At 40.5% G+C, this 13,018-nt stretch overlaps 1 protein-coding gene across 8 annotated transcripts in view; it reads left to right on the top strand.

Moving 5' to 3' along the window:
• TMEM108 (transmembrane protein 108) overlaps positions 1-13,018 on the top strand; it is a 359,971-nt gene that overhangs the window by 39,805 nt on the left and 307,148 nt on the right. For 5 of the 8 annotated variants that reach the window (XM_042956436.1, XM_042956435.1, XM_042956438.1 and 2 more), the window contains 3 exons: positions 2,553-2,659; positions 3,066-3,172; positions 3,843-3,928. The exons of 2 other annotated variants lie outside the window; for them this stretch is intronic. The gene's annotated coding sequence lies outside the window, so the exon portion shown is untranslated. The remainder of the gene's footprint in view (positions 1-2,552; positions 2,660-3,065; positions 3,173-3,842; positions 3,929-13,018) is intronic. One more of the 8 variants, XM_042956437.1, reaches the window with a different exon arrangement.

Genomic DNA, 13,018 nt, shown 5'->3' with positions numbered 1-13,018 from the left:
AAGAAGAAAAATAAAGATCCACGAGTTCTTACTGACATAGATGATTGAATAAATAAATGTGGGAAAAGAGACAAATCTCCCATGCTGAAGAATTCCAATTAATGTATGCAGATATGCCACCCTCAAGGGGATGGAACATAACCCCCCCCCTCCCCCCCACCAAGAAGTGTCGGCTGCAAATGACTTCTTCCAAAGATGACAGTGTGGATATCAGGAGGTAATGAATTTTTTTTCGGGAGAAATCTGACACACATTATCTCAGCCAAGTGCTCAAGTCAGCATCAACAGTGATGGGTCATGTTGATAGGATATCCCTTGAAATGATGTAATGGAAATAAAACTTCTGTGCTCTCCTCCCCAAATCCTGTAACCCCATCATAATCACGAGAAAGACATCTGACAAAGCCCAGTTGATTAAAAAATGACACAATTGGAGTTTAAAATTCTGTGTACCTGTCTTCCAAAGTTCTGGGAATTTTTTTAAGTCACAAGTACAGGGAGTGAAGTTAATCTTATCTTTGGTTCATGGCACATTATGAGCATTGGTTGTACAAGGCCCCCTCTTGACATTTATGTATATGTTTATTTCTTTTATCCCCCCCCCATATGTCATTCTGATTCATCTCTCCCCATAGGCAATCATTTTGTGTATATCTTTCTTTTTAATTTCAGTACATTGTAAAATTCATACTTTGTATTCATGTATTATAACAGAACATACTTGATGTCTTTTTTTCTTACTACTTAAGCCTTTCATTTTTTAAGATCGGTCCATGTTGCTCTATGTACATCTAACCTGCTGCTTCTCTTTGGTGGGCTTCTTCACGGCACATCTACCACATTTTACTCATCTATCCAGCCAGGAACACTTGGCTTAGATTCCCTTCAGCTCTTCCTCCCCACAAACGGTACTGCCATTGACAGCCTCTTTTGACTGTGTATGAGCATTCCTTTAGGATTTATACACAAGATGGATATGCTAGGTCATACTTAATTTTACCAAGTAGCCTTTGCTCTTCAGAATGTCTGTATCCGACTGTCCCTCCAGCAGCATGTCTTAGGGAGTTCCTGTTTTCCTGAGTCCCTACTAACACTTGGCATGACCCAACTTTTAATTTTTTCCAGGTTTGTATGTGTACACTGAAATTGCACTATTTTTTGCTTGCTGTGTTTCAGTTGTTTCTAGCAAGTTAAAAGTGCCCTTATTGAGTAGTAATATTAACCCTCAGAGTCCACCTCATCACAGTTCTTCTATTTTCATTATCTCCTTCATCACTCCTTGTGTCTAATGCATCCCCATAGTTTTGATTTCTCCTCTGGCCATAATTCTCCCTCTCTTGTACCTTATCCTTTGTAGTGGGAAAGACAGGGCATTATCTAGTCCACCCTATGTTTCATTGTTGTGAGAAATGAGGAGTTTTCTCCTGCTTTGTACCAGCACAAAGGAGTCACAGAGGAAGTAACAGATGGTTCAAAGGGTGAGAACAAAGGCACAAAGCCATATGGGAATAATGTACCTTTAAAAACCAACATTCAGGGGCACCTGGTGGCTCAGTTAGTTAAGAGTCCGATTTTGGCTCAGGTCATGATCTCGCTGTTCGTGAGTTCAAGCCCTATGTTGGGCTCTGTGCTAACAGCTCAGAGCCTGGAGCCCACTTCAGATTTTGTGTGTCCCTCTCTCTCTGCCCCTCCCCCGCTCTAACTCTGTCTGTCTCTCAAAAATAAACATTAAAAAAATTTAAAAACCAAAATTCAAGGTAAAGCAAGTTAAAGAGTCTGAAAGAGTAAGGAATCATGACACAGGTTGCTAGGAAAGGGGTCAGGTGGTATCTGGAGACCTCAAGACCTAACAGAAGAAGATGATCCAGAAAGGTATATAGTTTGGGGTGATGTAAGCATAAAGAAAAAGGGAGACTCATTGAGATTTGGAGAGGGAAGAGAACAGACAGAGTATATAAGGTAGATTTTTTAATACATGTACTTTTAAATACAATATATATAATAAAACACATATATTTTTTAATACATGTACTTGACCATGTGGTATATAAAATGTTCCCTGTAAGATTAAGCCAAAAGTCATAGTGTCAGCCCCAGAGGACTTAGAGTCTAGCAGCCCAGCTTTTAATTTCTTTAGAAAATGTGAGGCAGGGAAAATACTGAAAAGTGTAATAGACACTTATACAACATGTCCTACTAAAGTTCTGTAGATGGTCTGATTCAGTAGTTTGCAACTTCTATCCCACCCACAGGGGAAGGGGGCTCTGATACACTCTGTAAAGTAACAGTGACTAATAGTTGAATGAGGTCTCTCAGTATGGTGGGGGAAGGAATGGAGGAAGAGAAGGTCAACTTTTGAGGTTCATGTCTGTAGAAGAATGAACAAAGTGGTCAAAGATAATGAAATAAGAAACCAAAAAGAAACAACCTAGAGCATCAACCCTTCATTTCACTACTGCAGAGGCCCCATTGACTTCTTGTCTCAACTTTACTTTTTTGCCCTCCCTACAATACACAAATTTTAAGGATACCTTATCCACTTTATCTTTCAGTCAGGTCCCCTGAAAACAGTGGCTTTCTGAATTGTTCCCTCTTGGTTTTTGAGATCAGCGATGGCAGTTGCTGGAAATTATGGGCCAAAGGAGAAGGAAAAAGCATGGTATGTATGAGGGGAAATTCAGTGGCTGGACAAGGAGTTTAAGGAGCAGGTTATAGGTCTTTATATTGACCATTTCTCTGTCAGACAAGTATTGAAATCTGGCAGTTCTGGTCTCAGCATCCCTGAACTTCCCTTATTTTGTAGCTTCTCACCCTGAGGTTCCCAATTTTTGAGTCTAGGAAACTCAGTCATTTATGAATTAAGCTGAAAGGCCAGAGTTAAAGGTTAAGACACAGAATAATCAGTGAAGGATGAAAGTAATTCCTAATGATGGGAAGCAGAGGGAAGAGTTAAGGCACTGGTAGATTTACAAAGACTAAAAGGAAATATAGCTTTTCCATAAAGGCAGGAAGTGGTGCAAATAGTAGTAGTAATAATCCTTTATGTGTATATCATTTCCGTTTAGTGTTCTTTTTACACTTTGAGGAGTCAAGGACGTGACTGCCATCCTCATGCATACAAAGAGATTGGATTATAGATTGGGAGAGAGGCTTCCTTGAGGTCTCCTAGAAGGTGAGAATGGACCTATGGTTCTGAGTAGCTTATTGCTTCTTTCTGTAACAAAATGCTAAATATTGGGATCAGAGTGCCAAGGACAGGCAGAACATAAAGGAAAAGGAGGTCAAAGGAACGGAAAGACTGTATCAGCAGAATGTGTACTGAAAATTAAGCTACTCTGCCCTTAGTTTCTCTTATAGTCTTCCACTTTAAATTGTCCCCTTGGAGTTTTTCTAGTATATAGAATCAGAATTTTAGAGCTGCTTACCTTTTTGATATTCTATTCCATCTTCATCTGGCTCAAGGCCAAAGACAGTTTTCCAGCTTGAAATATAGGAGAGCCTTGACAGAGGGTGGAGCCCAAATTGCCTGATCTCTATGAAAAGAAGGGGCTTAGCTTCTTGATGTTACACCACTTTTCTAAGGCTAACTGGAATAGGGTTTAAGTCAGAAACAAATCCAAATCTAGGGTGAAGCCAATGGAAGGAAGTGAAATCAAGGGCAAGGCCAAGAAATTAGAATCAGGTTGCTACACCAAAGTAAGGAATGACCACATTCAGAGCTGAGCAGGCTGGTGCCCTGCCTTGGTTCTATATATCAAGTCGTCATGCTAAAGCCCATGAGGCAGATCTATGACATACAGATCAGAACAGGCGGCTGAGCTCCTGTGGTTTCTCATTCTCAGGCTGGTTGGGCCAAAGACTTGGGTAAGAGGCAAGAGAAATAAACAAGTGGATGACCAGCTGCTGGGATGAAGCAGGGGGCATGCAGGTTGGTGGCTGGTTAGTAAGTGCCTATTTAAGTGTGCTTTGTGTTTCTCTTCCTTTTTTCCTTTTCTTTTAGTGATTGCAGTGGCGTTTGTGAAGATCCAGCCACATGAGGGAGGGCTGTTGTCCAGAGGAAGTGCTGGACAGCAGGGGGCAAGGCATACTGGGGTGTACTGAAAGCACAGTACAAGACAGCATGGGCCCCCAAATCAAGATTCCCATGAGCTGTGCAGCTGGAAATTGATGCTCTATTCTACAGAGTTATTCTTTGGGGTGATTGATGGGTCTTGTGAAATTCTGAAGAAAAATGCAAACTCTGTCTCCAAGAAGGATGTTTTGGTCACATTTCCTCTCTGGAGGCAGCCTCCAAAGTTCTCAAAATGATAAGGCAGAAATAAAAATATGTCAACTTCTTTTTCCCTCAAATACCCCTCCTCTTTCAGTCTTCTGGTGGCTAGGCAAATTCCTGCTTATTAAAGCCAGCTTTGTCTGCCTGCTGCTTAGAATTACAGGAGAGAGAGCCCACTCAAGGAAAATCTCTACTCCTTATCTTGTGTGTAAGGGATGAACAGGAATCTGGCCAGGGTTCCCTGAGGTCTTGTTCCCAGACTGACTCAGTGTTGCCTCTGTTCCCAGGATGCAAGTGTGGTGTGTGTCCTCCCAGGGTAGCCATAGGGGCATTCAAATGAATCACCCTGGATGCTGCTAGCTTTCTTTAGCGGGTCTTCTAAGACAAGCTCAAGTCCTCCTTGAGGAAAAAGAGTTCCCTAAACTGAATAAAGCAGAAGTGGGCGAGGGTAGGAGGCAAAGCAGTTTCGTTGGCATTCCTTAGCTGAAAGGGGTCGAGTTTGGAGATGCTCATATGTGTACATGTTTCAGGTCTTTATTCTGCCACTCACATATGTGCCCCTAAGTCACTTTTTGTGGATAGCAGGACACGTACCTCCTTCTCAACCCTTTGGGATATCCAGTCTGTTACTATCACCTAAAGGACAGCTCCAGCCTTCTTCCCATCTCCTAAGTATAAAAAAACACAGGTTACCCCAAACAGGCCAGTGTCTGAACCCCTCATGGCAAATGATGTTCTGCAAATCTTTTTTGAATTGCTGAGCTGAATGTGTGGGGTTAGATTAAGCAAGAGTTGGAGAAACCCAAGAAAAATTGAAGCTGTAGTTATAAGACTGCCACCCTGTGATGAGCCATGGAATTAGTGATATTTACAATTTTTAATTATTGATGGTGATTCAGTAATTTAAGTGAATAATCAACTGAAACATAAATGTGACTTAGGAAGTAATTAGAAAGTTGAGATGTTAAACTAGAGGAGTTTTAAGATTAGAATTTATTCAGCCAGAATAATTGCACTAAATAAGACTAAAGTATTCATTTACCAAATGTGAAATGTTTCCCTTCTTCATACACACACATATACACACACACCCCTCTGTGTATTTTATTACTCTTGGGTCTTGTAAAAAAAAAAAAAAGGAGAAGGAACATGTAGTTACCCAAAAAGCTACTCACTTATTCAACAAATAGATGTTGAAATCTTACATTGTGCATAGCTCTCTGCTCAAAATTATGAGGGGCCATCTAATTGGTATGTAATTAGATCCTAGAAGATGGGCAAAGAGACCTAAGGGAAAGAGATCGTTGGTAGCTGCATTTTACCAATTATCCCCCTGGGTTTGTTCCCTGTGTGTAGAGAAGGGGCTTTTACACCTGGTCAGGTAAGATAAAATATGTACTGTATACTGCATTTACCTAGGACTGTGTCCCAAGAATGGTCTTTCAAAAAGTAGAGTTGTCCAATCCCCTCCATGATTCTTTGGGGATTATTAGAGATACTCAACATTAACTCTGTGTTGCAGATAAGGAACAACAGATCAGAAGGGCTCATAGTCTTTCTAAGATGAGAAGGGCCTCAGGAACGTATCCTTCTGAAATAAATGTCAGATGGGTTAGGCATAAAGCTTGAAAGTAGAGAAGAGTACTTGTCCACAATTGGTGTCTTGCTCATGTGTTGGGACAGAGGTGTGGGTGTACCTTCTCTTAAAGGCAGAACTTCAGTAGAGGCATAGAGAAGCCTCTGAGTACAGGCTGAGGTGCTTCTCTAGAAGACTACAGACCTCACCCCAGTGCATGGCATGTGAGACCTAAGTTTTGCAGTGTTTTCTTGCTGCATGCCAAGGTCATGAATAACCTGGACAAGTGGACTCTCACCACATATTCTACCTGTTGTCATCTTGTACAAAGAAATTGGTTGATAACATAGAGCTAAAGTGAGCTGCTTAAGTTTTTCTTCAGGTCAAGAAAATGTCCTGGTGGGAAAAGTGGACTCTCCAAAGTGGAGACTATTTGATCATGTTCCAGAGAGCTATGGTAACCACCTATAGAAGATTGTGGCATAGTGTCTGCTGTCTGCTGCCTACCCTCATTCATATTTATTCTTTGTATAGATTAAGTAAGAATAAGCATCTGAAGCAAAAGGATGGTGAATTTTAGGTTCTTTCATTTGTGATTAACTTGAAGTGGCCACTAGGAACTGATTTATGTGAACTGTGATGCCAAAACTAAGCAACTCATTTGCATCTTTGCCTTTGCCTCTCCAGGCACATGCCTCCAAGGGCATTTGTGGGTCAGCTTTGGTACTTAACAGTGACTTTAGGAAATGAAAGTTTGATCTAATGCTTGCTGCTTCCTCAAGGCTCAACTGAAACATGCTTTCTGCATGTAATTCTTCTCTGAGCTCTTTAGTCTTGTATATCTTCCCATAGCTCTTAGTTCATGTCTCTTAGGACCACATATTTGGTTATTCACAAATATGCTGGGTTCCTCCATCGAATTTTAAGATCCTTAAGGACAGATTTTATATATTATTTTTTATACTCAGAAGCTAGAAATAGTAGGCACTCAGTGGTGTATGCTGATTGAAAAACTGGTTATATAAAGGAAAGTCTGTACAATTCAGAATTAACATTATGAAGGACTGTAATCTCTGCACATTATGTTTCAGTATTTTCTCAGATTTTGTACAAATACTAGGACCTAATGCTTAAGAGAATATAAATATTTGTATCCAGGCAGACTTTAAATGGTGTTTCATCATATGTGAAATTTATGAATTTATCATCTTCATTAGCTTCTTACAGCTTCTCCTCTGGGTTCCTCTTTGTGGGAGACAAAGTGGTTTCATAAAAAGACCATGGACTTCAAAGCTGACTAGATGGGTGACTTGGGTAAGCTACTCTGCCTCTCCTCTATTCATTTCCTCAGCTATCAAATGGGAATGATTACAGTTCCCTTGCATGGTTCTAAGATGTGTGGTTGGCATGTGTTTGGGCTTTGTCTCCTATGCCTTCATCCATACCACCATCATTTCTCATATAGATGTTTCACTGGAAGGTGTTGATGCTATGCTTTCAAGACATTTTCCACACTGGTGTGTGTGCAGTGTAGACCTCTCAATACTTCCCTGTGTTTAGTACTTCTTTATCACCTCCAGAATAAAAAGTTGGTTGCTTGCTTCAGGAAGTAGACATCAGTATGGAATTAGAAACAAGAGATTTCATGCCTGTGAAAGGTTATTGGGCAAAGGGAATGGGAGTAGGCAGGGGAAGCTTTAGGTTGTCATGCTGGTCTGACACCTGTGACAAAGAAAGGAGGAAGGGAGCATGATTTAGCAGGAAGGTCTTCAGACTTTGGTGAAGCTGTGTGAATGACAGTCTTTTCCAGTCCAGTAAGTACAAAAATTACCTGTAGATGAGTCCCTGCTGTTGAGAAATGGTGAATCTTGCCCAGTCATTGGTGGGAGCTGCCTAAACACCCTAACTTCAGCTTGAGAGTTGAGGCAGATCCTAAAGACATCCATAGTTAGCAGCTCTCTGCTAACTGCACTCCTTGAGGAAGATTCTTTCTTGAAAATAAGTAGCTGCATACCTCATGAGCATTTCAGTCTGCTTTGTATTTTCTCCCCTGCCATGTCAAGTTCCTTCAGCAACCATTCAACAGATACGAGTGTCCACTTTGTGCCTGTAACCAAGCTTGCTGAGCAAAGGCAGGCTTCTCTGAAGCCTGCAGCCTAATGGGAGAAATAAATGTTAGTCAGATATTCACATTGACAGTTGACTACCAACTACAGTGAATGCTCTGATAGAAAGGAAGCTTATTTTATGGGGGCGAGCGACAAAGGAACCTGAATTCCTATAACTCATCACATAGTCTCTTGCCCTTCTATATTTCTGCGTGTTGTCCTTTTGCTATAACATCTTTTCCCTGCTTTACCTAGCTCACATCCTCAGTAATAACATCCATAAACACATGTAGGGTGACCATGTGTCTTCTTTGCCTTGGGTAGTTCCAATTGACCTTTTCTGTTCCAGTGTAATTGTTAACATCACTCTCATGCTCAAAATGTCCCAGTCTGGACATTATGTGATCATTTATTTGCCAAAAATTCTAACATATTTTATACAAAATATTCCTTTAATACTCACTATACCCTTTGGAACAGTAACTACTTTTTACCAGTTTTACAGAGTGAAAAGTGAGACACAGGTCAAATAACTCAATCAAGGTCCCAGAGCCAGTGGGATTTGAACCCAGGAACTCTGGCCCTGAGCCTGGTCTTCCCAACCACCAGGCTGTTTTACCCCCCACACAAGGGTTGGCTTTAGAAGCCCTCTTCTGATGCCCTGTTCCACCACTTAGCCTGGCCTGGCTGTTTTCTGTGTGATCCCTTCATACCCTGTACATTGTGAAGGCAATGGACACTGTCTCTCACTCCTCATTCCCCTCTGCCCCCAGCACCTCACACATACTGAGAGTTCAGTAAATCTGTTGAATGACTGGATTGAGGCAGGTGAGGAAGTTGTCAATGCATACCACATGGATTGTTAAACAGGAATAGACCCTTGAGTGAGTAATAGTGCTCCTTTTTAGATGTTTTCCCCTTTAACCTTCAGTCATTATTTACCTTCTCCTCCAGACTTAATATTGTTCCCAGACCTACCTAATTATGAACACTGTGGACTAAAAAGGGACATTTTTTAAAAAAGTGTATTCCATAATTCATTGTTTGGTCTAGTTTCCCTTGTGGTGTCATATTCATTGGGCATTGTTTCTTCTCATGTCCCTGAAATAATGTTTTATTTTTAGATAGTTCTAACCCAGAGGGCATTCCGAAGACAGTGATATTTCTGGACTTGTTATAAAAGAATACATAATATAAAAAACAAATTTTGAATTTTGCTGAGGAACTTTCTAAGGGAAAGGATAGCTGAGTAACTTGGAGATGAAGGGGTTTTGTTTTTGTTTTTACCTTGACTCTATTGCTTTCCCTTTTTACCTTCCATAGGGGCAAGTCCTGAGGGAATGTAAAAAGGGGACATAAAGTAATTCTAAAAACTTGATGCTCCCTTTGTGCTCGTAGTTAGAACCTTCCTAAATAAATAACATTTCTTAAGATATTGAAGATGAAGTTCTTGACATGGTTATAGGGGAGCATAGTAAAGGCATTTGATAGATTACTCTTCAACCAGGAAGCTTTCTGTCATCTACACGATGCATACCCCACTATCATGGAGAATAAGATTTTATTTTCAACCATTAGATTTTTAAAAATTTCATAGATTAAAAAATTATTAGAAATTTTTTTCTTTTTTTCCATTTATTTATTTATTTTTTAATATATGAAATTTATTGTCAAATTGGTTTCCATACAACACCCATTGCTCATCCCAAAAGATGCCCTCTTCAATACCCATCACCTCCCCTCCCCTCCCTCCCACCCCCCATCGACCCTCAGTTCTCAGTTTTTAAGAGTCTCTTGTGCTTTGGCTCTCTCCCACTCTAATCTTTTTTTTTTTTTTCTTCCCCCTCCTCCATGGGTTTCTGTTAAGTTTCTCAGGATCCACATAAGAGTGAAAACATATGGTATCTGTCTTTCTCTGTATGGCTTATTTCACTTAGCATCACACTCTCCAGTTCCATCCACGTTGCTACAAAGGGCCGTATTTCATTCTTTCTCATTGCCATATAGTACTCCATTGTGTATATAAACCACAATTTCTTTATCCATTCATCAGTTGATGGACATTTAGGCTCTTTTCACAATTTGGCTATTGTTGAGAGTGCTGCTATGAACATTGGGATACAAGTGCCCCTATGCATCAGCACTCCTGTATCCCTTGGGTAAATTCCTAGCAGTTCTACTGCTAGGTCATAGGGTAGGTCTATTTTTAATTTTTTTTTTAATTTTTTTTAACGTTTTATTTATTTTTGAGACAAGGAGAGACAGAGCATGAACAGGGGAGGGTCAGAGAGAGGGAGACACAGAATCCGAAACAGGCTCCAGGCTCCGAGCGGTCAGCACAGAGCCCGACGCGGGGCTTGAACCCACGGACTGCGAGATCATGACCTGAGCCGAAGTTGGCCGCTCAACCGACTGAGCTACCCAGGCGCCCCTATTTTTAATTTTTTGAGGAACCTCCACACTGTTTTCCAGAGCGGCTGCACCAGTTTGCATTCCCACCAATAGTGCAAGAGGGTTCCCGTTTCTCCACATCCTCGCCAGCATCTATAGTCTCCTGATTTGTTCATTTTAGCCACTCTGACTGGCGTGAGGTGGTATCTGAGTGTGGTTTTGATTTGTATTTCCCTGATGAGGAACGACGTTGAGCATCTTTTCATGTGCCTGTTGGCCATCTGGATGTCTTCTTTAGAGAAGTGTCTATTCATGTTTTCTGCCCATTTCTTCACTGGATTATTTGTTTCTCGGGTGTGGAGTTTGGTGAGCTCTTTATAGATTTTGGATACTAGCCCTTTGTCCGATATGTCATTTGCAAATATTTTTTCCCATTCCGTTGGTTGCCTTTTAGTTTTGTTGATTGTTTCCTTTGCTGTGCAGAAACTTTTTATCTTGATGAGGTCCCAGTAGTTCATTTTTGCTTTTAATTCCCTTGCCTTTGGGGATGTGTCAAGTAAGAAATTGCTGCGGCTGAGGTCAGAGAAGTCTTTTCTTGCTTTGTCCTCTAGGGCTTTGATGGTTTCCTGTCTCACATTCAGGTCCTTAGAAATTTTCAACTGATAAAGTCCAAAGAGAACAATGTCATGAACCGCATATATCCAGCTTCAACTTTTATGGGCATTCTATCAATCTTGTAACCGGACCTGCCTATCTGAGTCATGAATGCTAGCTAGGCTTTATGATCAATTGGTTTTTCTTAAAATGCTTGGTTTCTCTTGGGTTAAGTCTCCTTTTACTTTCACTGAAAAGATAATCTGCTAGACCTATTTTAGCCACTCTTCCCTTTTCTCCCTACTCCAAAGAAGAAATGGCCTTTCATCATGGTTTGATGCAGGATGCTGTGAGGTTATCCTGTTTTGAAATGGTGTAGGCATCCAGGAGCTATCAAAAGATAATAGCATAGGAGGGGCACATGGGTGGCTCAGTTGGTTAAACATCCAACTTCAGGTCAGGCCATGGTCTCTTGGTTCGTGGGTTTGAACACATTGGGCTCTACTCTGATGATGTGGAGCCAGTCTGGGATTGTTTCTCCCTCCCTCTCTTAATCTCCCCTACCCCACGTGCACGTGCTCGCTCTCTCTCTCTCTCTCTCTCTCTCTGTTGGTTGCTCTCTCAAATAGGTAATCTTAAAAAAACAAAAAACAAAAAAAACCCCACTATATCATAGGAGAACAAGGGAGGCAAATAGTAGCAATTCCTGTCAGAATATTGAAGACATCAGAGCTGCTCTTTGAAGGATTATTAGCTTTTGGAGAAGCTTTTGGATGGATGAAAAAGAATAATTGCAATTTTTATGATAAGCACAATAGTTAACAGTTTTGGCATGCTTACTACATGCCAGGCACTGTTTCAGTATTATACTTTGCCTATATTATTTCATTCTCACAGCAGACAAGTGAGGTACAGGAGCTGTTAACATCACCATTTTACAGATGAGGAACCTGAAACACAGGGGAGTTAATTGATTTCAGGGCACACAGCACAAGGAAATGGAAGTTCAAACATTCATAGGTCCATAGAGTAGGTATTAAGGTCATAGAGACCGATTCCTTTATTAAAAAAGCCATAATGCAAGTGGTAAAGGGCTTCTCCAGGACACACAGCTAGTGTGGGGCAGGGTTGAGACTCATATCCAGGAACCCTGACTTGAGCCTGGTATGTTTCAGTTGTGCCACTCAGCTGTCTCCACTGCTAGAAGTACCCAGAGGCCTCGTGACATCAGTTCTCTACCTTTTAGCTTTTCTTAGGATTGACATGCATGTTACTCTACTGCCTTCTTCTCTTCAGGAATATTTAATTTTTTTAAAATCTTAACTCTGCAAATTATTGAACTTTGCAAACATTTAGAGAATACAGCCTATTCAAGGCATTGTGTAAAAGTCAATGTAAAGTTGGGTAAAGAGTCTCCGGCCTCCTTATGTGAAACTCTAAATATAAAATGAATTGTTTTCATTCTTTTTTTCATTTCTTCCACCTTATACACTTAAAAAAGTGATAGATGTCTGAAGGATAATTTCATTCTTTGCCACCAAAGGCATTGCCCACTGTGGTGCTTACTCATGTAATGTTACTTTTATAATAGAAAAAGGGTATACATAGCAAAAATTCAGTGTGAAAGGAACACAAACACATCACTGATTATCAAATCAGAGGCTGCAGCAAGACATGGTGTATGATTCAGTTATAAGGATCTCCCTTTTTCTTTTTTAGTGCATGTTACTCTATACTCATGGGTTTTTATTTACTATATTATAGTCCATTATAATTTTTTTAACCAAATTTGGCCACTGCAAGCCTCTTTAATATGGGTCCTGTATCTTTTTGACGTAATCCCATTAGTCTCTGAGCCTTTTCTTGCTCCCTATGACAATAAGATATCTCCAAAAGATGTTGTGTTATATGTTCTTCCCAGACTTTTTCTTTGTGTGCATGTGTGTGTGTATGTGTGTGTGTAAGCCTAGAAAGAACAGTTTATATGGATTTTAGAACTCCTTGAAAAATTTAAAAGCCATTATTTAGATCACTGTGCTAGTTGCAATTTTTAAAAACGGAATTTCGGCCTTCAAG

This window comes from Panthera tigris, chromosome C2 (genome assembly GCF_018350195.1).
Source record: "Panthera tigris isolate Pti1 chromosome C2, P.tigris_Pti1_mat1.1, whole genome shotgun sequence".
Lineage (NCBI taxonomy): Eukaryota > Metazoa > Chordata > Mammalia > Carnivora > Felidae > Panthera > Panthera tigris.
The sequence above is the reverse complement of the archived record's forward strand: the minus strand, read 5'-3'. Positions and strand labels throughout refer to the sequence as shown.